The sequence below is a fragment of the Scyliorhinus torazame genome, chromosome 4 (assembly GCF_047496885.1).
Source record: "Scyliorhinus torazame isolate Kashiwa2021f chromosome 4, sScyTor2.1, whole genome shotgun sequence".
Classification (NCBI taxonomy): Eukaryota; Metazoa; Chordata; class Chondrichthyes; order Carcharhiniformes; family Scyliorhinidae; genus Scyliorhinus; species Scyliorhinus torazame.
In genome coordinates, this window is record NC_092710.1 from 190,893,751 (window position 1) to 190,920,249 (window position 26,499).

The 26,499-nt window shown below is 51.9% G+C and overlaps 1 long non-coding RNA gene across 1 annotated transcript in view; it reads right to left on the bottom strand.

Moving 5' to 3' along the window:
- The window catches only part of LOC140411685 (uncharacterized), a 62,571-nt gene extending 36,469 nt beyond the window's left edge, over positions 1–26,102 (bottom strand). Inside the window, exons 1-2 of the long non-coding RNA XR_011940952.1 lie at positions 25,946–26,102; positions 15,670–15,829 (exon numbers count right to left, since the gene is read on the bottom strand). This is a non-coding gene — a long non-coding RNA (uncharacterized lncRNA). The remainder of the gene's footprint in view (positions 1–15,669; positions 15,830–25,945) is intronic.
- Positions 26,103–26,499: the final 397 nt, after the last annotated feature.

A 26,499-nucleotide genomic window follows, 5' to 3' on the forward strand; every position in this document is an offset into this window, starting at 1 on the left:
TTCCTCCAGCGTCGGCCTAGCCCCTCAATGTTGGGGCTCGGCCCCCAAAGATGCGGAGCATTCCGCACCTTTGGGGCGGCGCGATGCCCGTCTGATTTGCGCCGTTTTGGGCGCCAGTCGGCGGACATCGCGCCGTTTCCGGAGAATTTCGCCCCATCATAACAGGAAACTTTAAAAATATCAACAAGATTAGACAAAGTCAACATGGATTTATGAAAGGCAAATTATGTTTGACAAACCAATTGGAGTAATTTGAGGACATAATTAGTAGAAAAAATAAGGGTGAACCAGTGGATATAGTGGGTAGGATTCTCCGTTAGCCGATGCCAAAATTGGGAAAAGTGACCGGGTGCAGAATTGGTTCTGATGACAAAATAGCGGCAGGCACCGATTTGATGCCCAATCGCAATGCTCCAGCGCTGGCAATACGTTCTGAACGCACGTATGGTAGACACGGTCTGCATATCATTAGTGGGCCCGACCCGATATTCTCCGGGGCCTCCGCGATTCTCCGACCCCAATGGACTGAGTTCCCGACGGCGTGTTTCACTTGTGCTTTCAAAAATCGGGAAACTGGCATGGCGGCTGCTGATAGTTTGCTGACAGTTGTGACGCTGGCTGGGGGGCTTCTGCCAGTGGGGGGAGGCTGGCCAGGGGGTGGGCTGTGGGGTCGGGGTAGACGACCTGGGAACATCATTGCCACAGCCGGCAAGGCGGCCATGCAGCTGCGCACGACACTAACAGCCCACTGTGAACTCAGTGTCACGGGTCGTATAGGTGTCCCCCACAGGGCCCCAGCCGACCCATCAGCTGTATGGGCGCACTCCAGTACAACCAGTCTTGTTGTGCTGGGATTGTAATGTGTATGTGCGGCTGCAGCTTGTCAGCCTCCCGAGTGTCAATCACAGACCCGGTATATCCCGCACCGTTTTTCACTGGAATCGATTGTGCTCCATGCGGCACCGGTGCTGCCCCTCCACTGTAGGTGAATCGGTCTCGGTGCAGCACCGGTGCTGCCCCTCCACTGTAGGTGAATCGGTCCCGGTGCAGCACCGGTGCTGCCCCTCCACTGTAGGTGAATCGGTCCAGGTGCAGCACCGGTGCTGCCCCTCCACTGTAGGTGAATCGGTCCCGGTGCGGAGCTGGTGCTGCCCCTCCACTGTAGGTGAATCGGTCCAGGTGCAGCACCGGTGCTGCCCCTCCACTGTAGGTGAATCGGTCCCGGTGCAGCACCGGCGCTGCCCCTCCACTGTAGGTGAATCAGTCCAGGTGCAGCACCGGTGCGAGTCCCTCCACTGTAGGTGAATCGGTCCCGGTGCAGCACCGGTGCTGCCCCTCCACTGTAGGTTAATCGGTCCAGGTGCAGCACCGGTGCTGCCCCTCCACGATAGGTGAATCGGTCCCGGTGCAGCACCGGTGCTGCCCCTCCACTGTAGGTGAATCGGTCCCGGTGCAGCACCGGTGCTGCCCCTCCACTGTAGGTGAATCGGTCCCGGTGCAGCACCGGTGCTGCCCCTCCACTGTAGGTGAATCGGTCCCGGTGCAGCACCGGTGCTGCCCCTCCACTGTAGGTGAATTGGTCCCGGTGCGGAGCTGGTGCTGCCCCTCCACTGTAGGTGAATCGGTCCCGGTGCAGCACCGGCGCTGCCCCTCCACTGTAGGTTAATCGGTCCCGGTGCAGCACCGGTGCTGCCCCTCCACTGTAGGTGAATCGGTCCCGGTGCAGCACCGGTGCTGCCCCTCCACTGTAGGTGAATCGGTCCAGGTGCAGCACCGGTGCTGCCCCTCCACTGTAGGTGAATCAGTCCAGGTGCTGCACCGGTGCTGCCCCTCCACTGTAGGTGAATGGGTCTCGGTGCAGCACCGGTGCTGCCCCTCCACTGTAGGTGAATCGGTCCCGGTGCAGCACCGGTGCGAGTCCCTCCACTGTAGGTGAATCGGTCCCGGTGCAGCACCGGTGCTGCCCCTTCACTGTAGGTGAATCGGTCCCGGTGCGGAGCTGGTGCTGCCCCTCCACTGTAGGTGAATCGGTCCCGGTGCGGAGCTGGTGCTGCCCCTCCACTGTAGGTGAATCGGTCCAGGTGCAGCACCGGTGCTGCCCCTCCACTGTAGGTGAATCAGTCCAGGTGCAGCACCGGTGCGAGTCCCTCCACTGTAGGTGAATCGGTCCCGGTGCAGCACCGGTGCTGCCCCTCCACTGTAGGTGAATCGGTCCCGGTGCAGCACCGGCGCTGCCCCTCCACTGTAGGTGAATCGGTCCTGGTGCAGCACCGGTGCTGCCCCTCCACTGTAGGTGAATCGGTCCTGGTGCAGCACCGGTGCTGCCCCTCCACTGTAGGTGAATCGGTCCCGGTGCTGCACCGGTGCTGCCCCTCCACTGTAGGTGAATCGGTCCCGGTGCAGCACCGGTGCGAGTCCCTCCACTGTAGGTGAATCGGTCCAGGTGCAGCACCGGTGCGAGTCCCTCCACTGTAGGTGAATCGGTCCCGGTGCAGCACCGGTGCTGCCCCTCCACTGTAGGTGAATCGGTCCCGGTGCAGCACCGGTGCTGCCCCTCCACTGTAGGTGAATCGGTCCCGGTGCAGCACCGGTGCTGCCCCTCCACTGTAGGTGAATCGGTCCCGGTGCAGCACCGGTGCTGCCCCTCCACTGTAGGTGAATCGGTCCAGGTGCAGCACCGGTGCGAGTCCCTCCACTGTAGGTGAATCGGTCCAGGTGCAGCACCGGTGCTGCCCCTCCACTGTAGGTGAATCGGTCCAGGTGCAGCGCCGGTGCTGCCCCTCCACTGTAGGTGAATCGGTCCCGGTGCTGCACCGGTGCTGCCCCTCCACTGTAGGTGAATCGGTCCCGGTACAGCACCGGTGCTGCCCCTCCACTGTAGGTGAATCGGTCCCGGTGCAGCACCGGTGCTGCCCCTCCACTGTAGGTGAATCGGTCCCGGTGCAGCACCGGGGCTGCCCCTCCACTGTAGGTGAATCGGTCCCGGTGCAGCACCGGTGCTGCCCCTCCACTGTAGGTGAATCGGTCCAGGTGCAGCACCGGTGCTGCCCCTCCACTGTAGGTGAATCGGTCCCGGTGCGGAGCTGGTGCTGCCCCTCCACTGTAGGTGAATCGGTCCCGGTGCAGCACCGGTGCTGCCCCTCCACTGTAGGTGAATCGGTCCAGGTGCGGTGACGGTTTTTCTGTCGTAAAAGTCCACGGATTCTACGTTGGCATCAACACCGAGTCTCAGAAATGGAGAATCCCACCCGGTATATTTGGTTTTTCAGAAAACTTTTGATAAAGTCCCACACAAGAGGTTGGTGCAGAAAATTAAGGCACATGGGGGTTGAGGGCATGGATTGAGAACTGATAGGAAACAGCGAGTAGGAATACATGGATCTTCTTCAAAGTGGCAGGCAGTGACTAGTGGAATCCTGAAGGAATCATGCTTGGACCCCAGCTATCACCATATATATCAATGATTTGGATGAGGGAACCAAAAATATTATTTTCAGGTTTGCTGATGACACAAAGCATGGTGGGAATGTGAGTGGTGAGGGCGATGTGAAGAGGCTTCAGTGTGATTTGGAAAGTTTGAGGGAGGGGAACATATATGGCAGATCCGGTATAACATGGGTAAAAGTGAAGTTATCCACTTTGGATGAAGACACAGAATGGCAGAGTATTAATTAAATGGTGGATAGATCGGGAAATTTTTATCGTGCAAAGGAACCTGGGTGTCCTTGTACACCAGTCGTTAAAAGCAAGCACACAGGAATAGCAAGCAGTTAGGAAGATAAGTTGTATGTTACCCTTCATTGCAAGAGGATTTGAGTACAGGAGCAAGGATGTCTTACTGCAGCTGTACAGGGCCTCGATGAGATCACGGGTGGGATTCTCCGCTTGATGACGCCAAAATCGAGATCGGGGTAGGCGTCGGTTTGATGCCAAATCAGGATGCTGCGGCACACCGAAAATGGCGTAAATGCGTCGCTCGTCGTGCGATGTGAAAATACAGTAGGCATATCAGTAGCGGGCCTCACACCCTATTCTCTGGGGCTTCAGCGATTCACCGCCTCCGAGGGGCCAAGTTTCCGACGGCGTCATTCACATGTGGTATTAAAAATCGTGAAGCTGGTGTCCTGGCTGTTGAGCGAGAGAGAGGAGGTAGGAAACGGCGTGGAGTGACTGCGGGCTGCCGGCCCGGACACCTGCCAGGGTCGGGGGAGGTTAGGGGAGGGGAAGGGGAGGGGGAAGGGAGGGGGGAGGTGGTGGGCCGTGCAGCCGGGGTGCCCTCCCCCCCCACAGGACTAGAAAAATGCCCAGGCCAACTCTGGCCCCTGGTTTCGCACAGTGGCACCGGCCGTATGGGTGTGCCCACGTCCTCATACACACCCCCGACCCCCCCCCCCCCCCCGCCCATCCGGCAGCCACCCATCGGGGGACCGCCCAGGGCCACACCCAAGGCAGCCCCCAGTGAGCGCACTGCCAGCCAACAGCACCCCTGGCAGCAGGTAGGGCACCAGGACTGGGGCACTGACGGGGCCGGATACCGATGGGGCAGGGGTGCGGAGGTGGGTTGGGGGGGGGGGGTAACATGTGTGGGCTGAGCCCACAGTACCAACCACGGCCACCGTGTAGCCCATGGAACCTGGCTGGACACGGGAGTATACACCATGCTAAAATATTGCCCATCCACCCCCTGCAGACAATGGCATTTGGACATCAACCTGCAATGCTGGCCTTTGTGATGGCCGCAGCCCTGCGGGATTTCCTGCGGCCGCGTTAAGGGGGCTGCTCGGAGAGGAGGGAGAAGCTGCAGCAGCAGAGTGGGAAGCAGAGGGGCAGGTGACGGCCGCACAGGTTGGAGAGCCGGCCACCCAACTGGCCGAGGAGGAGGAGGTGTCAAGGAGACGCTGCATGAGTCCTCGTGTGTACCGGCGCCGCACGTCATTCGAGGGCCTGCCGTCGGAGACTTCCACTGAGCAGAGAGACAGTGCGACACATCTGCCAGATGATGGCACACCTGGCAGTGCAGGGATATGGTGGAGGACACCCGCTCCCAGTGACCATCAAGGTGGCCCTGAACCTCTATGCGACGGGGACCTTCCAGTCACCGAGTGGGGATCTGTCTGGGATCTCACAGACCTCAATGCACGGACGCCATCACGGATGCTCTGTGGGCTCAGGCGGAGCGGTACATCCAGTTCCATGTCGACTGAGCCCACCAGGATGCCCAGTTCGCTGGTTCGCTGTCATTGTCAGGATGCCCTGGGTCCAGGGGTCTATAGACGGGATGCCTGTTGCCTGAGGGGCGCCGGCTGATAACAGGCCGCCCTACACCAACCAACCGGAAGGGGTTTCACTCGATGAACATCCAGCTGGTCTGTGATCACCAGCTGCGCATCATGAACATTTGTGCCCGATACCCGGGCAGTGTACATGACTCCGTCATTCGAGTGCACTCGGTGATCCCTAACATGTTTTAGGGGCACCCCCCCCCCCTCCTGGCTGAGGGGTTGGCTGCTGGGTGACAGGGATTACCTGCTGTGGCTGATGACACCTGTCCAGAGATCACAGACCGACCGACGTGGACACCCGCTACAACGACGCCCATACAGCCACCAGGAGTGTGATCGAGCGGTGCTTCGGCAACCTCAAGATGCGCTTCAGGTGCCTGGACGCTCTGCAGGGGCCCCACAGTATGATGCTGCGAGGGTCGCCCGCCTCATGGTGGCCTGCTGCATCCTCGACAACATTGCGCAGCAGCGAGGCGACATGCTGGATGGGAAGGATGAGGAGGAAGGGCAGGCTTCGACTGACGCAGTTGATGCGGTGGGGAGGGACGATGAGCAGGACATGGGGCCCAGGCAGGTACTGGAGGCTGCACCACGTCGTCGCCAGGGCCAGCGCGCATGGGACGCTCTGATCGCGTCGCGGTTCACCAACTAGGAGGGAGGGGGTGGAGAGGGAGGGGAGGGGGGGTTGCTGGCCAGGGGCATGGATACCACATCCGAGACCCACACCCACTCACCTCCCACACCGTCAAACCGTCCGCATGCACACCCCCTCCGTTATACATACCTGCGGCATTATAAGATGGAGGCCCTGGATTGGCAGTGACAGTGGGTCTGGATGGGATGGAGGATGATGACAACCTGTTCTGCAATGAGCTCTGGTGCTCCACATCGTATGACAATGTCTGGCTAATACCCACAGTAGCACCTTCCAGCTGGGTGATCCCTGCGGTGGGGTTGCTGGGGACGGTCGGGCCACAGAGGGTGGGTGGGGGGGCGGGCTGTCCACCCACGGGGCCTACACTGGTCCCCCGCCCCCCTCCCCACGGCCAGCCCTGACCAGCCCACCCCCACACACAGCAAACAACACCGAGGCAGGTTTTAACAGGTGTTTATTGTGGAGCAATATATACAGTCTGTGCCCTCGCCCCTATAACTCAACTGTGCCCTGCACCTTGCCAACTTAACTGGTGTCTAACTTTCTGGCCTCAGGGGCCCTAACACTACACCTAAGTGGTTCCCCAGACGGTACTGCAGGAGTGGAGGCGGACTGCTGAGACTCCTGACCTGAGACAAGGGATCCCTTTGGCTGCGTCTCCTGGGGCAACCTGGCATGGATGGGTCTGGCCACTGCTCGGGTGTCCCTGGTGGCGTGGTGCCATCCCGTTCTTCCCGATGCCCACCATATGCATCAGGGACAGGAGGGGGGAGTCCGAGGTGCTGCGGTGTTCCGGAACCTCCCCTGCGGGAGTCATCGGCACGGGCCCCGTCACCTCCTACTCCCTCGGGATGCCCGATGGCCCCTGGGCAACTCCATGGGACAGGGGTGTGAGCGGGGCCATCCCTTGAGGCTCCCCTGCCACCTGGCTCTGCCAGTCCTGGAGGCCCATTCTATGTCTTGACAAAGGTCTGCATGCTCGCCACGGAGCACAGGGAGTGGGCCATCTCCGTCTTGGTCTGCACCAGATCACATTGCGATCGTGCCACCACCCTGAGGGTCTGTGCCACATCAGCCAGTGACTGGGCCAACTCGTTTGGGACTGGGCCACCTCCCACTGGGACTGGGCCACCTCCCTCTGGGACTGGGCCACCCCACCTAGTGCCTGCATAATGCTGGTGGACCTGGGCCATACCGCCGACATTCACAGCCATGGCCTGCTGTGACTGGGCCACGCTGAGGAGTACCGCTGCAATGTCCATGTGGCTCTGGCACATGACTGCCTGTGAGAGGCCAGCGCCTGCAAAGAATGCCCCAAGCCTTGGACACTCTGACCCATAGCCGACACCACCGCCCCCAATGCCTCCACTGTGGACGCCACCGGGGTGTCAGCCTGAGCGGCACACATGACCGGCACCACCCCTGCTCCTGCATGCGGATGGACTCATCCACCTGCCCCTGCAGGTGCTGGATGCTCGCCGTAATCCCCTCTTGTGACTGGGTCTCTGACTGCGCCTGCACTGTGGCTGGGACTGGATGTTCCAGAAGCCCGGGACCCGTCTGGACGGCAGCTGGTTGCTGGGGCCGGCCTGCGCTCCAACCATCCGGCCCCTCAGCTGCTCCTACCTCCACCTGCTGTACCAGACGCAATGTGTGGTACACACCAGCTAGTGTCCCCAGGAGCCTCTTCACTAATGTGCCCAACCGAGGTGATAGTCTCTGGGATGCTGGAGGGTGTTGGAGACAGCAGTGAGGGAAAGTCGGTGTCCTCCTCTGACCCGAGCTCCGGGGTGTCCTGAGTCCCGGGCAGAGGGCTGGTGTTTGGACTACTCTCGCCGTCAGTGCTCAGCTGTCTGGGGGGCACCGGCTCTGGCACTGGCCCTGCATGGAGGGTTCCGGATGCACCAGCCCCATATCTGGCAGGTCCTGTAAGACACATGACAACATGTAACATTTGACAGCGGGCTGGGGGTGTGGGGGGAGGGGGGGGCATTGTGGAGGGGGGGCGGGGTTGGGGGTAAGGGGGTAAAGGTGAGGGGGTGAGGATGAGGAGGGTGAGGGTGAGGGGTGCGGCCATCTAAAATGGCCGCCCACAAAGATCGATAGGAAATTGGTCAACACAGGGACACAGACAGGCTGCAGCTTGCAAATGTACAAGGGCTGCAGCCTGGATCTTGCAGAAACCAACACAGGGAAAAGGCCGTTGAAAGGACATCCAGGGACAATGGATTCCAGGTAGAAAGTAACAATATGTGGCAAACTTGGTGGTGTCGGTTTCCTTACTTGGGAAGGCCTTTGTGCCTTGGACACTAACGACCATGGCCGACTGGCCCCGCCCCACCATCAAGGTGTGCACCCCCAATTGGTTGCGATCGATCAGGATGATCGAGCCCTGATCGAGCTATTGGACATCTAACTAGGACCGCCCAAAAGCACGCAAAAGCTGCGCAGCCCACCACTCACTCCCTCGACCACCGACGACAACAACATTGATACCTTCACCAGCCAAGGACACAGATGACCAGCAACGGACATCCAGCACTGCCAGATGACGGATTCCAGATGAGGCCATATCTGCTCTGTACTTGCCAGTCACCTGGAAGTTAAGTTGGTCTTTCTTGTTTGTTGGTCTATAGTCCAACCTGTATGTGTGTGTGATCGACTAATATTAACTCTGTGTGTGTATTGAACTAGTATTGTAATATACAACTTGTAATATACAACCATGTGTGGTCATATGTCTATTGTGTACAGGGAGGAGAGTCACTGTAGTTTAGAAGGTACAACAAATCTGGTGACCGTGATGGTATTCGATTGAATGGAACAATTGTTGCTCCGAAAGATCCCACTATATTCTTGGAGATTTCACCTGAGCCAGACCCACGTAACGGCCAGGATTCCAAGTAAATCGAAGAGAATATAAAGATCTCTATTTTTGGGGCTGGTTTAGCACACTGGGCTAAATGGCTGGCTTTTAAAGCAGACCAAGGCAGGCCAGCATCACGGTTCAATTCCCCTACCAGCCTCCCCAAACAGGCGCCGGAATGTGGTGACTAGGGGCTTTTCACAATAACTTCATTTGAAGCCTACTTGTGACAATAAGCGATTTTCATTTCATTTCATTTTTCATTGAGGATTATTCAGAAATCAAAAATATACCAGGTAAACTCCGTATTGGACAAGTCACTGAATTGCAGAAGTGTGTACTAAGAGCATGTACACCTAACAAGGGAGGATAGGGTAAACTCTGTAAATTTGCATGTAGCTTCAGAGGAATTAGGGCCGGAACATTACTACAAGCGGTACCCGCTGTCCAATCGCACCTCTACACCCTTGTTCGCTAACTGAAATATGGCAGCTTAGACAACAGGTGAAGATGTAGAGGCGCAGAAGACAGGAGCAGAGAGGTGTCCCATATGGGAGGGGGTAGTACGGAGATATATCAAAGGGAAAGGTTGGCCCATGTGGTCAAACTTTATCCGGCACCGAGACAGGCCCCAGGGCGGTAGGGCACACTTGGTGGGAAGACATGAGCGAAGTGCATGGGAAACGTGCGCCAAACTATAAGAAGCCACTGGCCTCATCTACGGCATCATTGTGGTGAAGTGCCATCACTGCACCTCCCCACCCGGCAACTGCAAGGCTGTGGAGGTGAGCCGATGAATGCAGTTAACGTCTCCCAGACTAACATAGCCGACCTAGCATTGTGCCAACGCACAGGCGATTCCCTACAACAAATTCTGAATGGCAATTCCCGGCCCCCTACGATATATGGGAGGACGGGCTGACCATACAGGACGGATTCGTTTAAAGGGTGAGAATGATGCAGTTCCTACCCAGGACCGAAACCAGCTGATATACCAATCCCATGACGGACACTAGGGCATGGAGACCACTATGGACCACCATTATATTGGTGACCAGAACTAAAGGAGGATGTCACTCACTATATTGAGGACTGCCTCATTTGCGCCCTACGGTTACGCCAGGAAGGGACATAGAGGACACGCCCGTCCTGTGGAGGGTCCCTGGATGAATCCCCATGTGGATTACCTCGGCCCACCCCCACCATGCAGAAATGGATGTCAGGATGTACTGGTTATCATTGACGCCTTCACAAAGCAGTTCCCACCCGCAACCAGCCGCCCCACAACCTCTCACACTCCCCAATCTCCCTATTGGACACGGGACCAGGCCAGATGTTGGTAAGAGTAGCCGGACGATTCGAGAGCCAGGATACGGTAACCCTGAACCCAATGAACACAAGCAACGGTCATACACGGCTCTGGCGACCAGGGGAGGTAGATGATTCAATGGATGAACCTCCCGTGGGGGTATTACAAGAACAACTGCAGAGCGCAATGTTCTGAGGTGTGTGGAGCACAAACATTCCGAGATGTCCAGATGATGACAATCGGACGCCTCCCAATAAACATTGTACACGATTTCCTGATGGAACCTACCCAATTAATTGTGCTCCACAAACGCTAGTGTTTTTAGTTTGTGCGTTGCTTCACACTCGTCTTCCGTCCCTTCTTCTCCTCCCTGCATGCTATTTGCAATTTGAACTGTCCCTCACCTCTCACTGATCAGACTCTGAGAGCACATTCATTATCAGCACTCACGCTGAGCCATCTTTCCATCCAAGGATAACAGACTACAAACCCATAATGCATTGTGTGCCTGGCACACAACCACATGATTGTCCCCCACTACTCAGAGCAATTGGTATGTACACTACCTGCACCCTTCCCCTAGTCTATTTCACTGGGGTTAACCCACGATTATATTCACTCCCTGACTATTTCCTCCCTCCACCTCCGATCAGAGTCCGATCTTCGCTGTGCGTGGGGATCACCCCACCGTTCACACACCAGGAGGTAGTCCCTCAACAACCACACACCCTCGTTCTGTCATCTGTCGTTGGACATCCAACGTATCGCCATTGTGTTCCTGCCGGTTCCAACCACCATTCTGTTCGGACCTAGGGAGTATCCCCTTCCTAGGAATACACACTCATCCTATTCTTCAACACACTCGGGTAGTGGAGTTACGGCATTTCCCCGCCCTACCCGGGGACCCCACACATTCTTTGCCTGCAGCGGACCATACGCACCTCTCTCACCACTAACTCCTCCTTCCCTCCAACTCCCACTATCTGGAATGGCTACTTACAGTACCAAACACTTGGGCACCAAACACTGAGTATTCAAGTTGGCTCAGACCAGAACCGTTGGCCCACACCCCACCGTTTGGTTGTGGGACGAAAAATGTATTCAGTGACTTCGGTCACAACTCATCCTCTTCTTCACTCTTCTACAGATGTCCCTTTGGACCGATCCCACATGCTATTTACACTTTACAACCCTATGGTGATTGCTGCTGTGAAGGAATCGGGCTGCCCTACAATTCGGCCCCCCCCCTCCTCAGGTCACACCTGTGTGCTCCTGGGGTGAAACTGTGTACAGCTGGCCGCCCTGGAGTTCGGCTGGTTCAGCCAAATCTCAACCAGTATACGGTTGCGTTAAGAAGGAAGTGTTTGAAGACGGGTTCCAACCAGTCCAAGCCTCAGCCAACAGAATGCTGTGTTAGGTTAGAACATGTATAAATGAAAAAAGAAAAGGGGGAGGGTTGCGGATATTGACGATATGATAGAATGAACGCAGACGTCAGGCCTGCAATGGTAACAGAAACTATGCTTGATCTCCCAGGACGCCCAGAGACAGCAAACTCAGGATGTCACTCGACAGATTCATAACGCAAGGCCAGTACGTGGTGAGATGATTCCTGGGATTGGGGCCCTAACCTTCAGAGACACCCGATTGTTCGGCTCCTCTCCCTGTCATGCTGATTCTGTTGACCGTAATCTACCTCATCATCCTCATGGTCCAATTCTGAAGGTGGACAGCAGAGATCACGAAGCGCCAGGACATGGGACCCATGTTTACTGCACATGCTCCTTTAATTCAGCCAAACTAAAGATCCCCGGGGACTCATAACTGTTTTGCACGGAGAATCCAACTTGGCTTGAATATGACCTTTGTAGAACTGTACAACCTTAAGACCAGCCTGTTACCATTGATCTCCATTACCGTCGATATTTTCTGCAATTTGTACCAGAAAGTATTTCTCCACTTTTGTATTTTGTTTACGATATTTTCCCACCTTTGCATTAGACTGCCAATTGTATCTTACAGTACGGACACTTCCATTTTTGTAACCGTATTAGGTCTGTTATTTAATGTATATTTGTCTTTGTTATTCATGTATTATGTATCAGAGATTTGTGCATGTAGAGTTAGGGTCTTACCTGATGGGCAAATAGATGCAGGATGAGGCCATTTGGCCCTTCGAGTCTGCTCTGCCATTCCCTCACGAGACCACCAATGGCAACAGCGGTGATACCTTCACCAGCCAGGAGAGGAACATCCACGCCATCCACAGAGGGGCCAGAGCCGGGGACACAGACAACCAGCAACAGACATCCAGCACTGCCAGACGACAGATTCCAGATAAGGCCATATTTGCTCTATACCTACCAGTCACCTGGACGTGAAGTTAGGGTCATTTTTGTGTGTTAGTTTAGAGTTCAAATTGATTTTGTTAACTTTGGGTGTGTGTAATAAACTATTATTGTATTAAACAATTTGTGTGGTTATTTGTCCACCGTATATGGGTTAAAGACTCACAGGTTTAAAAGGTACAACAGGGGTGAGGCGGGCATGGGCTGAGGGCAGTGAGGGGTGGGGGGTGAGGGGGTGTGGGCTGAGGATGGTGAGGGGTGGGGAATGTCATTGAGAGGGGTGTGTGGGGGGTGGGGGGGGGTGGGGGTTGGGGGGGGGGTTGTCCACTCATGTGTCATGGGGATCCGCAACTAAGCAGGGTCTCACTTGCTCGCCCGCCGCCAACCTCCACCTCGGTGACCTCCCTTTTCTCCAGGCCGCCGACCACGTCCAGTGCCCCCTGCTCGGGCATGGTGAGAGGCTGCAGGTCTGATGGTCCCCCGTCCCCCTCTGGTCTTCTCCTGCTCCCGGCGGTCATGTGCCGCCTTCCATTGGTGGAGGGGGGGGGGGGGGGGCAAACACGAACAACGACACCGTTTGACGTTCCGACGGATGCAGCACAGGGGTTGGGTAGATGATGGCATCAGTGGCCAGGGCACCCGGCCGCGGCGACTGGCATGGGTGCTGCCATGTGGGGCAGGGTGAGGGTTCGGCCATCCCCCGGGGGGGCGGGGGGGGGGGGGTTACAGGTGTGTAGGACGGGTGTGTACCAGCTCACCGTGGCTGCCCTGAGGAGGTTGTGGAGTTTCTTCGGACACTGCTGGCCAGTCCAGGTGACATTGCCCACAGCGGTGATCGCCTCTGCCACCTGCGCCCAGGCATGGTGAACGGCTGTGCCTGGCGGCCTTCCTTCCGGGCCGGGGTACAGGATCATCCACCTCTCCTCCACGGCGTCCAGGAGGGTCTCCAACTCAGCGTTCCTGAACCATTGCGCTGCCTCTTTCCAACCATCTTGTTGGCTGGGATTGTGTGTGTGGGGGGAATGGATCGTTTAAGTGCGACCGCGAGCGTAGAAGGTGCATCTTTTGTCTTTCCGTGGGGGTGTCGGCAGCCGTGTCGAGGTAGCCCTTAAAGCACGCCAGCCAATGTTTGAAGATGGCAGCAGAGTTGTCCGCGTGGGGGCTGAGCTGAAGGCACTCCGGTTTGATACGGAGATCCATCCTTTCAACTGAAGTTGTAGCAGATTAGATTGATGCGCAATCAATTACTCTCGAGACAAGGCGAGTCATAACTAATAGGCTTTAATCTGCTAGAACTGTTCCCCAGCAGCTTCGATACAGAAAGTGAAGGCTGCTGGGACGGCATTGGTTCTTATACTCCGCCTCTCAGGGCGGAGCTATGTACATCGGCCAATGGTAGACTCCTGGGCCAATGGTCATCCACCTCTCAGGTACCGCAATACCTGGTATTACCACAACAGGTGAGTGCAGACACATCATAATTCAGAGAATGCCTGTAAAGTTAATATTTTGAATCACGTTCTAAATATGCTGTTCACCAGGTACATGGTGGCTAGACTGGGTGGGCAGATTTTTAAACTGATAGTTCACCAGCTGATAAACTGAAACAAGTATAGAGGATGCCAGAAAACTCAGCAGGTCTGGCAGCGTCTGACCAAGAGTCAAAAGACTTGAAATGTTAACTCTGCTTTCGCTCCTCACAGATGCTGCCAGACTTGCTGTACTTTTTTCAGCATCATAATCTGTTCTTGTTTCAGGTTCCAGCATCCACAGTATTTTACTTATTTTAGCTGATAAATTGATCTTTCTTCCAGGTTTCCCAATCAATCGGGAATTAGGAACATACGCTTGATTTAGCAATGAGGCAAAGAATTCAAGAGCTTTAATGCTCTCCCCCTTGGCAAGTCTGGTGGTGGGGTGGCATTTAATCAGGTGGGAAATGGTCAGCTGGGGCACCCAAGCGAAGTCTCTTCCCTCTTCCACCCCGATTAAGTCAGTGGTAGGAAGGCTGGTGGATGACCTTCCCACCCTGCCGCCAATGAAGGTCCTTAAGTAAGCAATTAAGGCCCACTTAAGGGCCTCATCCTGAAGCCTTGCCATGTGGGGAAAATGCTTGTAGGCTTCCAAGGTGGGGGCTCTCATTCAAAGGTACTCAATGTCTGATTGGGGGACCTAGCATTAGGAAGGTGGGGCCCATTGAGAGCCACCCCATCCGCTTGCTGCCAACCCATGATCCCCAGCCTACAACCTCTCCTGTGGCATGGCATCCGGTGATGATACGAGACCTCAGGTGGGTGTAGTACCAGCAGCAATGGCTCTGAGGTTCAAAGGAGCCATCCTGGAATTGGCTGGCAGCTCTTGGCAGGCAGCACTTCCACCCTGGGGTCCCGGATCAAATTTAAAATGAGAGCTCAGGATGGGAATGCTGGACATGCACAACAGGCTGGGCAGCAACCTGCTAATTGACAAGCTGTGTTAGTCCCTGCATTTTCTGTTTGTATCGTGAGTTCCACCATCTCACAATATTTTGTTTTACCTTTAAAACTGGAGCACCTTTTAGTGAATTTGGAACTTTATTCATTCTTAAGTGTTTACCAGCTCCAGCAGCAGTTCATTTCTTGAGTGCTGTTTGTGTGTAATCCAAAACCTGCATTTCCTACTTGAGGCAGCAGCATTCATTGAGGAAAAATACGAAAGGAAATCGTAGTTAAAAATAATCCTCATCAGTTAATTTCTCTTTCCCATGGTCCTTTTTGCAGATTACTTAAGTGTTTGGGAAGGGGAGATGAAACACAAAACGTGTTGTGTGCTCTGTTCAGATCCTTCCCTTTATGGAAATAAAAGGGGAGACTTCCTTCCTTCTACAGAACAATGCTCACCTGTTGTTGTTTACTTAATATTATCTACTTCAACAGCCTGCTTTCACACGAGACTTGTAAAAACAATGGAAGAAGCAAAAGAATGACTTGCATTTACAAAGTGCCTTTCATGACCTCAGGACATCCCATAGCAATTTACAGCCAATTAATTACTTTTAAAGTGTACAGACTGTTGCAATGTGCAAGTCAAGTGTCCTAACATATTTAACAAGGCAACTGCATGGTAATACATGTCCAAGTGGCACTACACTCAAAACTACAACAAACCTGCTCCTATTCTCTTCCCTGTACAATTATATATATATATATATAATAGTGAGTTTGGATTACCAGTAGGTGGAGCTCCAGACCTCTGCTATAGCTTGAGCTGCTGATGTTTGAAACAGTTGGATTCCATGTTCAAGCAGACTTGATGGATGAGTCACCAATTTAGATTTTACCACCTCTTTTCGTTCAATTTCTCTCATCGAGTCACTTGGTTTTTCAAACTCTGTCACCAAAGCAGCACAATTATTTATCAGCTCAGCATTTAACTCCAACAAATCTGTTATGAAATCGGCCTTTATGACCTTTTTCCTAGCACAGTCTGTATCTTAATAAAGTTTCCCTTTAAGAATCATCTCACAATTATTGAGTCACTTTCCTTCTCTTTGGCTGATCTTCCATGTCATCATATGGCATAATTAACGAAGAAAAGGAATCTATGTCTGAAAAGCATAAACATCAGGGGCGGGATTCTCCATTTGCTGACGCCAAAATCGAGAATATGTTCCGATGCTAAAATCGCGGTGGGCACCGATTTGATGACAAATTGCAATAATCCGTCACCTAGAGAGCAGTGTCAATGCTTCTGGAACGCACGGACAGTAAACACCGTTTGCATATGTAGCCACCTAAAATGGCTGATTCCCGATTAATTTGGTCAAAACCCGATATAAAATGGCTAACCGAAAATGCTGATGGGAAAAGCAGCCAACAGGACACAAACGGACAGCTGCAGACAGAATAGCGTATTCGGCTCTGGGGAAGTCGGCCCAGATCGATACCTGCGACTATTAGCAGCACATCAACACAGACATCTGCAGTTTCATCGGCTATCCCCAGGAACAAGTGCAAAATATTAGCAATTGAATGCCGGGCCAGACCTCTCGGCGCCAGCTGTGGCCGAAACAAAGAAAGGTGAACGACCACCCCCCGATCGAGGAATCGCCCCATTATTGGAGCATATCGAACCCAGTGATTGGGAACAAGTCCAATCACTTGGGACTCAAGGTCAAGGGCCGCCCCGAGAGGCGGGAAGCCCCTGGGCCCTATAAATTGAGGGGCCAAGTTCAAATCTCTCTCTCTCTCCCTTCTTGTCCTGCTCGCAACCTTTGCAAGAACATTGACCAGAAACTGTAAGTTTGACTCCAGCGATCGCTATCCGATAGAGACTCCTAGCCATCGACCAGTATCAGCCTTTTGAATCCCGCAGGCCAGATCCAATTCGATAAACCATTCATTTCCCTGACCTGGTGGGCCATCCCCAAAAGTTAAGTATTGGCCAGTAGTGGTAGGTAGTGATATAGAAAATAGGATTATTGTGTAAGTAATTATTGCTGTACATAATAAATGACCGTTGATTTCAATCTTACTAAGCGGTGTGCTGACGTATTAATCATAACTCGAGCTTGAACACGTGGCGGTATCCGAAAGATACCTGGCGACTCGTGAGCAAAGGTGACATAATTAGAGCTAATTAGAACATAATTAAAATTAAGGCTAATAAGAGCAACACATATCATTAGTGGGCCCAATTCGATATTCTCCGGGGCCTCCGCGATGCTCCGTCTCCGATGGGCCAAGTTCCCGATGGCGCGGTTCACTTGTGTTTGTAAAAATCATGAAACCAGCGTCGTGCCTGCTGAGGGAGAGAGAGGGGATACGGAAATGTTCCTCATCGCCATAGTTTGCTGACAGTTATGCCGCTGGCTGGGGGGCTTCTGCCAGGGCCAGGGGGAGTAGCGGAGGGTGGCCGGGAGGTGGCTGTGGGGTCGGGTGGACGGGCACGGACTATTGCTGCAGCGTGCAAGGCAGCTGCGCACATCGGAGCCCACTGTGAAGTTAGGGCCACGGGTCATGTGGGTGTCCCCCTCGGGCCACCCCCCTAGGTGCCCTCTGGCCCCAGCCGACCCATCAGCTGTATGGGTGCGCTCCAGCACAATGAGTGCCATCTATTTGGCTGTGATGGTGTGTATGGGGAGTGAAGTGTGTATATTTTCCTGGTAGCAGCCGACCTACAAGATGTGGCCAATGCTGAAAAGACAGAGCTTTTGTTCACAATTGCGGGTGCAAATGCAGAACAAATCTTCAAGACCTTCAAGTAGCACAATTGCTTCACAGCTCCAGGGTCCCAGGTTCGATTCTGGCTTGGGTCACTGTCTGTGCGGAGTCTGCACATCCTCCCCGTGTCTGCGTGGGTTTCCTCCAGTAGCTCCGGTTTCCTCCCACAGTCCAAAGATGTGCGGGTTAGGTGGATTGGCCATGATAAATTGCCCTTAGTGTCCAAAATTGCCCTTAGTGTTGGGTGGGGTTACTGGGTTATGGGGATAGGATGGAGGTGTGGGCTTGGGTAGGGTGCTCTTTCCAAGAGCCGGTGCAGACTCGATGGGCCGAATGGCCTTCTGCGCTGTAAATTCTATGATTCTATACTCCAGAGGGCAAGAAAAGAGAGACTTCCAGACAGCCCTGGACAAGTTCAAACAATACTGTGAGGAAAACACAAAGAAACCAACAGAAAATGGTAAAAGAGGCGCCAATACTAACCACGAGGGAGGCGAGCAACGAACGACAATTTTATTTGGTGGCCAACTTGGAAAAGGTGCCGCACATGCGCAGTTGAGAGAAGGGCGCAAAGTAAAGAAACAGTGATCTGCGCATGCGCAATCGCTTCCTACGCTCTACGTCACAAGCTTCACGACGTCAGAGGCCCCAGACCACACCCACTTAAAGGGGAAATGTCCCAAAACAAGAAAAAAAATGTTTAAAGCCTCAAAACAAATTCTTTCACCTGGAACGATGGCACAATGCCTGAACTTCGACCAGTAGCTGAAAGTACTTCTTCTTTGATTTCTTCTTTGGACATCGCGCGCCCAATGACAGCTCCGACACAAAACGTGATGATATGTTCCTGTAAGACTATGACTCAGACGATGATTTCATCATTGGAGATGGCGACTCCACTACCAAATCCGACCCGCGACGAGATGTGTTGCACAATGACAAATCCGACACAGACGCGGGTGTGTTCTTCGAATTTGAGGATCTTCAGCCCAGCATATATGACATCCCGACTCGTGAGTGCAGGATTATGCTGCGGCCTGACGCCAAGAGACAGAGAGCGGTACAAGCCCACAGAGAGTGGCCTGCTGCCACACAGAGAGTGGTCCACGCACCACGAAGGGTCCCAGCATCCACACAGAAAGCGATGAAAGACTCCACAGCGAGACAACTGCACGTCTCCACACAGAAAGTGACTCCAGTGACACAAGCCTCCACAGCGAGCTCGTGGACAGACTCTACGATGGAAGGAACGCAAGACTCCAGAGCGCAGTCCTTGCATGAACAAGACCATGAGGGTCTAACGACCTCCTCTGAGCAACCAGCAGCAGTCGATGCAGGTATGCCATGCTCAAGTGAACAACAGAAACACTCTGACAGTCTGCCACGCTCAAGTGTACAGCAAGAAGACACTGAGCATAAGAACATATAAGAACATAAGAACTAGGAGCAGGAGTAGGCCATCTGGCCCCTCGAGCCTGCTCCACCATTCAATGAGATCATGGCTGATCTTTTGTGGGCTCAACTCCACTTTCCGGCCCGAACACCATAACCCTTAATCCCTTTATTCTTCAAAAAACTATCTATCTTTATCTTAAAAACATTTAATGAAGGAGCCTCTACTGCTTCACTGGGCAAGGAATTCCATAGATTCACAACCCTTTGGGTGAAGAAGTTCCTCCTAAACTCAGTCCTAAATCTACTTCCCCTTATTTTGAGGCTATGCCCCCTAGTTCTGCTTTCACCCGTCAGTGGAAACAACCTGCCCGCATCTATCCTATCTGTTCCCTTCATAATTTTATATGTTTCTATAAGATCCCCCCTCAGCCTTCTAAATTCCAACGAGTACAGTCCCAGTCTACTCAACCTCTCCTCGTAATCCAACCCCTTCAGCTCTGGGATTAACCTAGTGAATCTCCTCTGCACACCCTCCAGTGCCAGTACGTCCTTTCTCAAGTAAGGAGACCAAAACTGAACACAATACTCCAGGTGTGGCCTCACTAACACCTTATACAATTGCAGCAGAACCTCCCTAGTCTTAAACTCCATCCCTCTAGCAATGAAGGACAACATTCCATTTGCCTTCTTAATCACCTGTTGCACCTGAAAACCAACTTTCTGCGACTCATGCACTAGCACACCCAGGTCTCTCTGCACAGCAGCATGTTTTAATATTTTATCATTTAAATAATAATCCCTTTTGCTGTTATTCCTACCAAAATGGATAACCTCACATTTGTCAACATTGTATTCCATCTGCCAGACCCTAGCCCATTCACTTAGCCTATCCAAATCCCTCTGCAGACTTCCAGTATCCTCCGCACTTTTTGCTTTACCACTTATCTTAGTGTCGTCTGCAAACTTGGACACATTGCCCTTGGTCCCCAACTCCAAATCATCTATGTAAATTGTGAACAGTTGTGAGCCCAACACTGATCCCTGAGGGACACCACTAGCTACTGATTGCCAACCAGAGAAACACCCATTAATCCCCACTCTTTGCTTTCTATTAATTAACCAATCCTCTATCCATGCTACTACTTTCCCCTTAATGCCATGCATCTTTATCTTATGCAACAACCTTTTGTGTGGCACCTTGTCAAAGGCTTTCTGGAAATCCAGATGTACCACATCCATTGGCTCCCCGTTATCTACCGCACTGTTAATGTCCTCAAAAAATTCCATTAAATTAGTTAGGCACGACCTGCCCTTTATGAACCCATGCTGCGTCTGTCCAATGGGACAATTTCCACCCAGGTGCCTCGCTATTTCTTCCTTGATGATAGATTCCAGCATCTTCCCTACTACCGAAGTTAAGCTCACTGGCCTATAATTACCCGCTTTCTGCCTACCTCCTTTTTTAAACAGTGGTGTCACGTTTGCTAATTTCCAATCCGCCGGGACCACCCCAGAGTCTAGTGAATTTTGGTAAATTATCACTAGTGCATTTGCAATTTCCCTAGCCATCTCTTTTAGCACTCTGGGATGCATTCCATCCGGTCCAGGAGACTTGTCTACCTTTAGCCCCATTAGCTTGCCCATCACTACCTCCTTGGTGATATCAATCCTCTCAAGGTCCTCACCTGTCATAGCCTCATTTCCATCAGTTACTGGCATGTTATTTGTGTCTTCCACTGTGAAGACCGACCCAAAAAACCTGTTCAGTTCCTCAGCCATTTCCTCATCTCCCATTATTAAATCTCCCTTCTCATCCTCTAAAGGACCAATATTTACCTTAGCCACTGTTTTTTGTTTTATGTATTTGTAGAAACTTTTACTATCTGTTTTTATATTCTGAGCAAGTTTACTCTCATAATCTATCTTACTCTTCTTTATAGCTTTTTTTTTTTTCTTTTTTTTTCTAGCCACTGTATGTGCGACAAGTGACGGCGACATCCCACTTCCCATACAAGATGTGCAACGTGACAGACCTCAGCTAGTGTGTACAGAGGCACTCGACAATCACAGTGAGACTACTGGTGACTGCGTTGACACCACGTTAATTCAAACCTCATCCGCTCCAGCCTCTCCACAAGCAAATGCATTCCTAAACGTTTTGACTCCGGACGGGGAGCATCACGAAACCTCAGCTGACTCAAGTGAACCTGAAATGACTCCGGACGGGGAGCATCAAGAAGCCAAAACTGACTCAGGTGAAATAGACCAGACTCCAGGCGGGAGCATCGACAAGCCAAAGCTGATTCAAGTAAGCCGGAAATGACTCCAGACGGGGAGCGCCGTGAACTCAGTGACGGCACGCTCAAGGAGACAGCAGATGCCATAAAGGACGCTGACACGAGTAACTGTGTGAAGGACTCATATTATCCACAGAGTGTGGTCCTTGAGCGCAGCAAACACGACAACAAAACCAACCAAAACAGCAACAACATCAAAGACAATAACAAGAAGCGTACCAGAGGCAACAACATCGACAACAAGCACGACAAAAACAACAACAATGGGACTACAACTGGTACGACATGGTACAACTCTGCAAATGAGGGACACTGTTCCTGCTCAGCTCAGTACAATGACATGCCATGGAAGGAAGATGCATCTTACCAATTCACGTTTGCTACACTACCAACAGGCAACCCAGCTTTCAGGACAGATGCCATCAAGAATTGCTACCATAAGCATCGAAAGAAAGAGTCCAAATCAGTTAATGAAGTGATTTGAACACTTGAACACCTCCTGATGACCATTCACCAGGACACTGACGGCGTTCACAAGGGAATGACAACGTCACCATTGACACTTCTATATCAGACCATATAAATTCATGAACTATTGGACTCATAACTTTTATTTTGTATTGTCTTATCCTCAAAGTCATCGCAACCATTATTTGGTCTTGTATACTATTGTATAGTCATCAGAGTCATCATAACTTGTACAGAGCATCACTTATCTACCTATTTTGTTCAATTTTCTTTAACACTGTACAGAAAATATGTAACACGAAAAAAGGGGGGAATATGGTGATATGCATCACTGTAAATACACAGGGGGTTAATGCAAAGACACTAAGACTAAATAAACACTAGAGGAAGCACCAGAGACATCATGACACACATAGGTCAGTAAGATAGGTCAGTAAGATAGGACATGACCAATGGGCAGTCAAGACACACACAGAAGTGACACTACCACAAGGGGGCTACCCATATAAAAAGACACAGCACACATTATCTTTCTCTTTCCAGTGGAGACTCTCAGTGAGTACAGACAGGGTTGATTGAAACACATCACACCCACCACGTGGATTGTAGCAGACTGGTTAATTAGTCTGTGTAGCTATAGCAGGATTGACAGGAGAGTCGAATCCAAGTAGGAGAATGGTTAACAGTTTAATAAATGTGTTAAAGCTATCTCCAAGTCTGAACCTTCCTTTGTCAGAGTGCACATCAAGGAAGCAGCTTATGCTACGCCAAGAGCATAACAAAACAGGTTAAAGCTTCAATCTAGAGGCTTTGAGACTGACACTTCACTGCAGTACCGCGGAAGTTCTGCACAGTAAGTAATGTCGTCTTTAAGATGAGACATTAAACGAAGATCGCCATCTGCCCACTTAGGTTGACATAAAGTATCCCGCAGCATATTTGAAGAATGCAGGAATTCTTGCAGTGTTTGGGCCAAGGTTTATCCCTGAACCAACATCACTAAATCAGATGACCTGGCCATTTATTTCTGTTTGTTTATTTGTTTATTGCTGTTTGTGAGAGCCTGCTGTGTAGAATTTGGTTGCGTTTCCAACATTACAAACGTGACAACTCTTCAATAGTAATTCTTTGGCTGTAGAGTGCATTGGGATGTCCGGAGATTTTCAAAAGCACTTTGCAAATGCAAATCATTCTGATTTTCTAGAACAACAACAGAATTACTCTTTATTTTCATGGAGCAAGGAGTTGTGGGTGAATATTGGTTTTCCAGCCAGTTAAACCCAAGCCAACCGGTCATATCTTTCTTTGTTGTAGCTTGGATGATGCAAATTCAAATTTGTTTGTTCTTTTTTCGTTCAAGCTTGTATTTAACATGTTACCTCATCTATAGTCGGAGGTCAAGGAAGAGGATCTAGGCAATATAGAGTGAATGTGAAAGTCAATATCAATCGAATGTGATTTGCACCTTGTTTTGTGCTGGGACAATGCTAGTCAGTGGCAGGACTTATCACTTCCCAATTAGCTGTACCTCACTGGCAATGTTTGATTACAACATCATTTAGAACCTTGTCATCGTCGGAAGATGGTGTTAACTATTTATTCCGCAATTATTTTCTTTGATTTGCAGGAACACAATATAACTGGATTACAAATAAAGGGACAAAAATCCACTCACCATTTAACATGTTACGTCCTGAAAGACATAGACATAGACATAGAACATACAGTGCCGAAGGAGGCCTTTCGACCCATCAAGTCTGCACCGACCCACTTACGCCCTCACTTCCATCTACCCCCGGAACCCAGTAACCCCTCCGAACCCATTTTGGTCACTAAGGGCAATTTATCCTGGCCAATCCACCTAACCTGCACGTCTTTGGACTGTGGGAGGAAACCGGAGCACCCGGAGGAAACCCACGCAGACACGGGGAGAACGTGCAGACTCCACACAGACAGTGACCCAGCAGGGAATCGAACCTGGGACCCTGGCGCTGTGAAGCCACAGTGCTAATCACTTGTGCTACCGTGCTGCCCTTAAGAGTGGCTGAAACCTGGATATGTTAGGTTCTGGCTCTCTCCTGGTGTTCTCATAGGGCTTTGTAGCACACAGTTCTTCTGATCACTGCCTCTTCCTAGCACAGGAGGAGGCATGGCAGGTGGCAGGGATGCCCAGGCTGGGAGGCCCCATGTCAGTGGTCTGAGATCCAGCTGGTGGTTAGAATGCTGATGGAAGCAAGTAGACCAGCTGCTTCAATGGGATAAGAGGGATCCACCTGGGATCTCAAAGAGGAGAAAGATTTTGGGAAATCTATCAAACATCTTGGAAAATGTTTGACCCCCTGCGTGCTAGGTTGTTGGCTCTGTGAATTTCATATGTGATTAAAAATTAATAATAATAATCTTTATTATTGTCACAAGTAGGCTTACATTAACACTGCAATGAAGTTACTGTGAAAAGCCCCTAGTCGCCACATTCCGGCGCCTGTTTGGGTACACGGAGGGAGAATTCAGAATGTCCAATTCACCTAACAGCACGTCTTTCGGGACTTGTGGGAGGAAACCGGAGCACCCGGAGGAAACCCACACAGACACAGGGAGAACGTGCAGACTCCGCACAGACAGTGACCCAAGTCAGGAATCGAACATGGGACCCTGGCGCTGTGAAACAACAGTGCTAACCACTGTGCTACCGTATAGGGTGACCTTAAATAAAGTCCCGTATGTATACTGGTATTGTGCTGGCAACATCATTTACCTGATGTCTTCCAATGTGGCAGGTCTTTTGAATATTCCATAAAGTTTTATCTAAAATTCATTGATTGACTAATTCTACATCAGTGAAGACGTTTTTGGTCTTCGTTTGTCCTTTCCTGATTTACTGTTCTTCTTTCTAATGGGAGTGTTTGTGGGGAAGGATTATGTTCTTCACTGTTGTGTAGCTTAACTGTAGTAACTAAATATTTCTAGGACTGTGTCTAATCATAGCTTAAAGAGTTAATATTACATATTTTAAAAAGGCAAGGACATACAACAACCAGTAGATGATGTGATCATCTATAATCCCCTACAAAGCCTATCTTTTGCCACCAAAGAATAAAAGATTATTACTGCAGAAATGGATCTCTCTCTTTCTAGGAATGTAGGATAAAGAGGTTAATAGCTATTAAGCTAATTGTTAGAGTGCATCATCGGTAACATCACATGTAGCTGGGCTGAGAGAGAAAGGTTCTGATGAAGTCCTGCAAACATCTACCTTGTGTATAGTGTAACTAGCCAATTAATGTTTATTGTTTATGATGGCATGGTTTCCCCCTCTCTGCTACCAAAGAGATGCAGATCGGGATTCTCCCCTACCCGGCGGGGCCGCACCTTTAGGGGCCAAGCCCTCACCTTGAGGGCCTAGCTCCGCGCCGGAGTGGTTGGCAAGCCGCCAGCCGGCGGGAAAGGCCGCGCATGCGCGGGAGCATCAGCGGCTGCTGACGTCATCCCCACGAATGCGCAGGGGGGGGGGTCTCTTCCGCGTCGGCCATGGTGAAGACTGTGGCCGAGGCGGAGGGAAAAGAGTGCACCCACGGCACAGGCCCACCCATGGATCGGTGGGCCCCGATTGCGGGCCAGGCCACCATGGGGGCACCCCTCGGGGCCAGATCGTCCTGCGCCCCCGGCGGCCCCCGGAGTCCGCCCGCGCCGCCTAGTCCCGCCAGGAAGAGAAGTGGTTTGATCCTCACCGGCGGGACAGGCAATCCAGCAGCGGGACTTCGGCCCATCGCGGGCCGGAGAATCGCCGGGGGGAAGGGGCTCGCCGACCGGCGCAGCTCGATTCCCGCCCCCGCCGAATATCCGGTGCCAGAGAATTCGGCAACCGGCGGGGGCGGGATTCACGCCAGCCCCCGGCGATTCTCCAACCCGGCGGGGGGTCAGAGAATCTAGGTGTCAGTGTATTGTGACAGTGGTGTGCGAACCATTTTATCGGGATCCCCATTGATATCGAGAAAGACGGAAAAGTGGGTAAGTAATCAGCTCAGCAGCACACACTTAAGAAACCACCGCAGCAGCAAATAGAGCAAGAGATTCTTCCCGCAGTGCCGCAACAGCTGGAAATAGGCATACGGAGAAAGCCTTACCTCTTCGCAAGTCGCTGGACCATGCAAGGGCCTCAACAAGGCAATGCACTGGATCAACTGGTGTCTCTGCTTCCACCGTGACTGCACCGCTTCTGGACGGTCAGAGAAACCAGATAAGGATCAGGTCAATGTGATACTATACACAATTGCAGGAGGGCCAAAGACATTTTAACACGACGGCAAGTTGAATATGAAACTGCTGAAAATGCAGAATTCATTAGTGCCTTCGATTCTTTAGTTTGAAACATGATACTCATACAGACCAGATAAAGTCCGACAGAGCCACCCAAAACTCTGCAGCAAGTATTGATTCCTGCCAAAATTGCTCTCGGATCCCAGTTCACAGGGATATGACAGGACACCCAGAATGTTCACCAACGAGCAAAACAGGAACAGATAGGGTGCGGTCAAGGTCATTGTTCGATGTTTCCGTTGTGATAGGAAATGATCACATCGCCACCACATTTGCCCAGCCATTAAAATAGAGTGCCACCCATGCCTCAGGAGGGGGCATCTTCAATCAGGCTCCCATGACAGAAAGCTTTCAGCTCCAG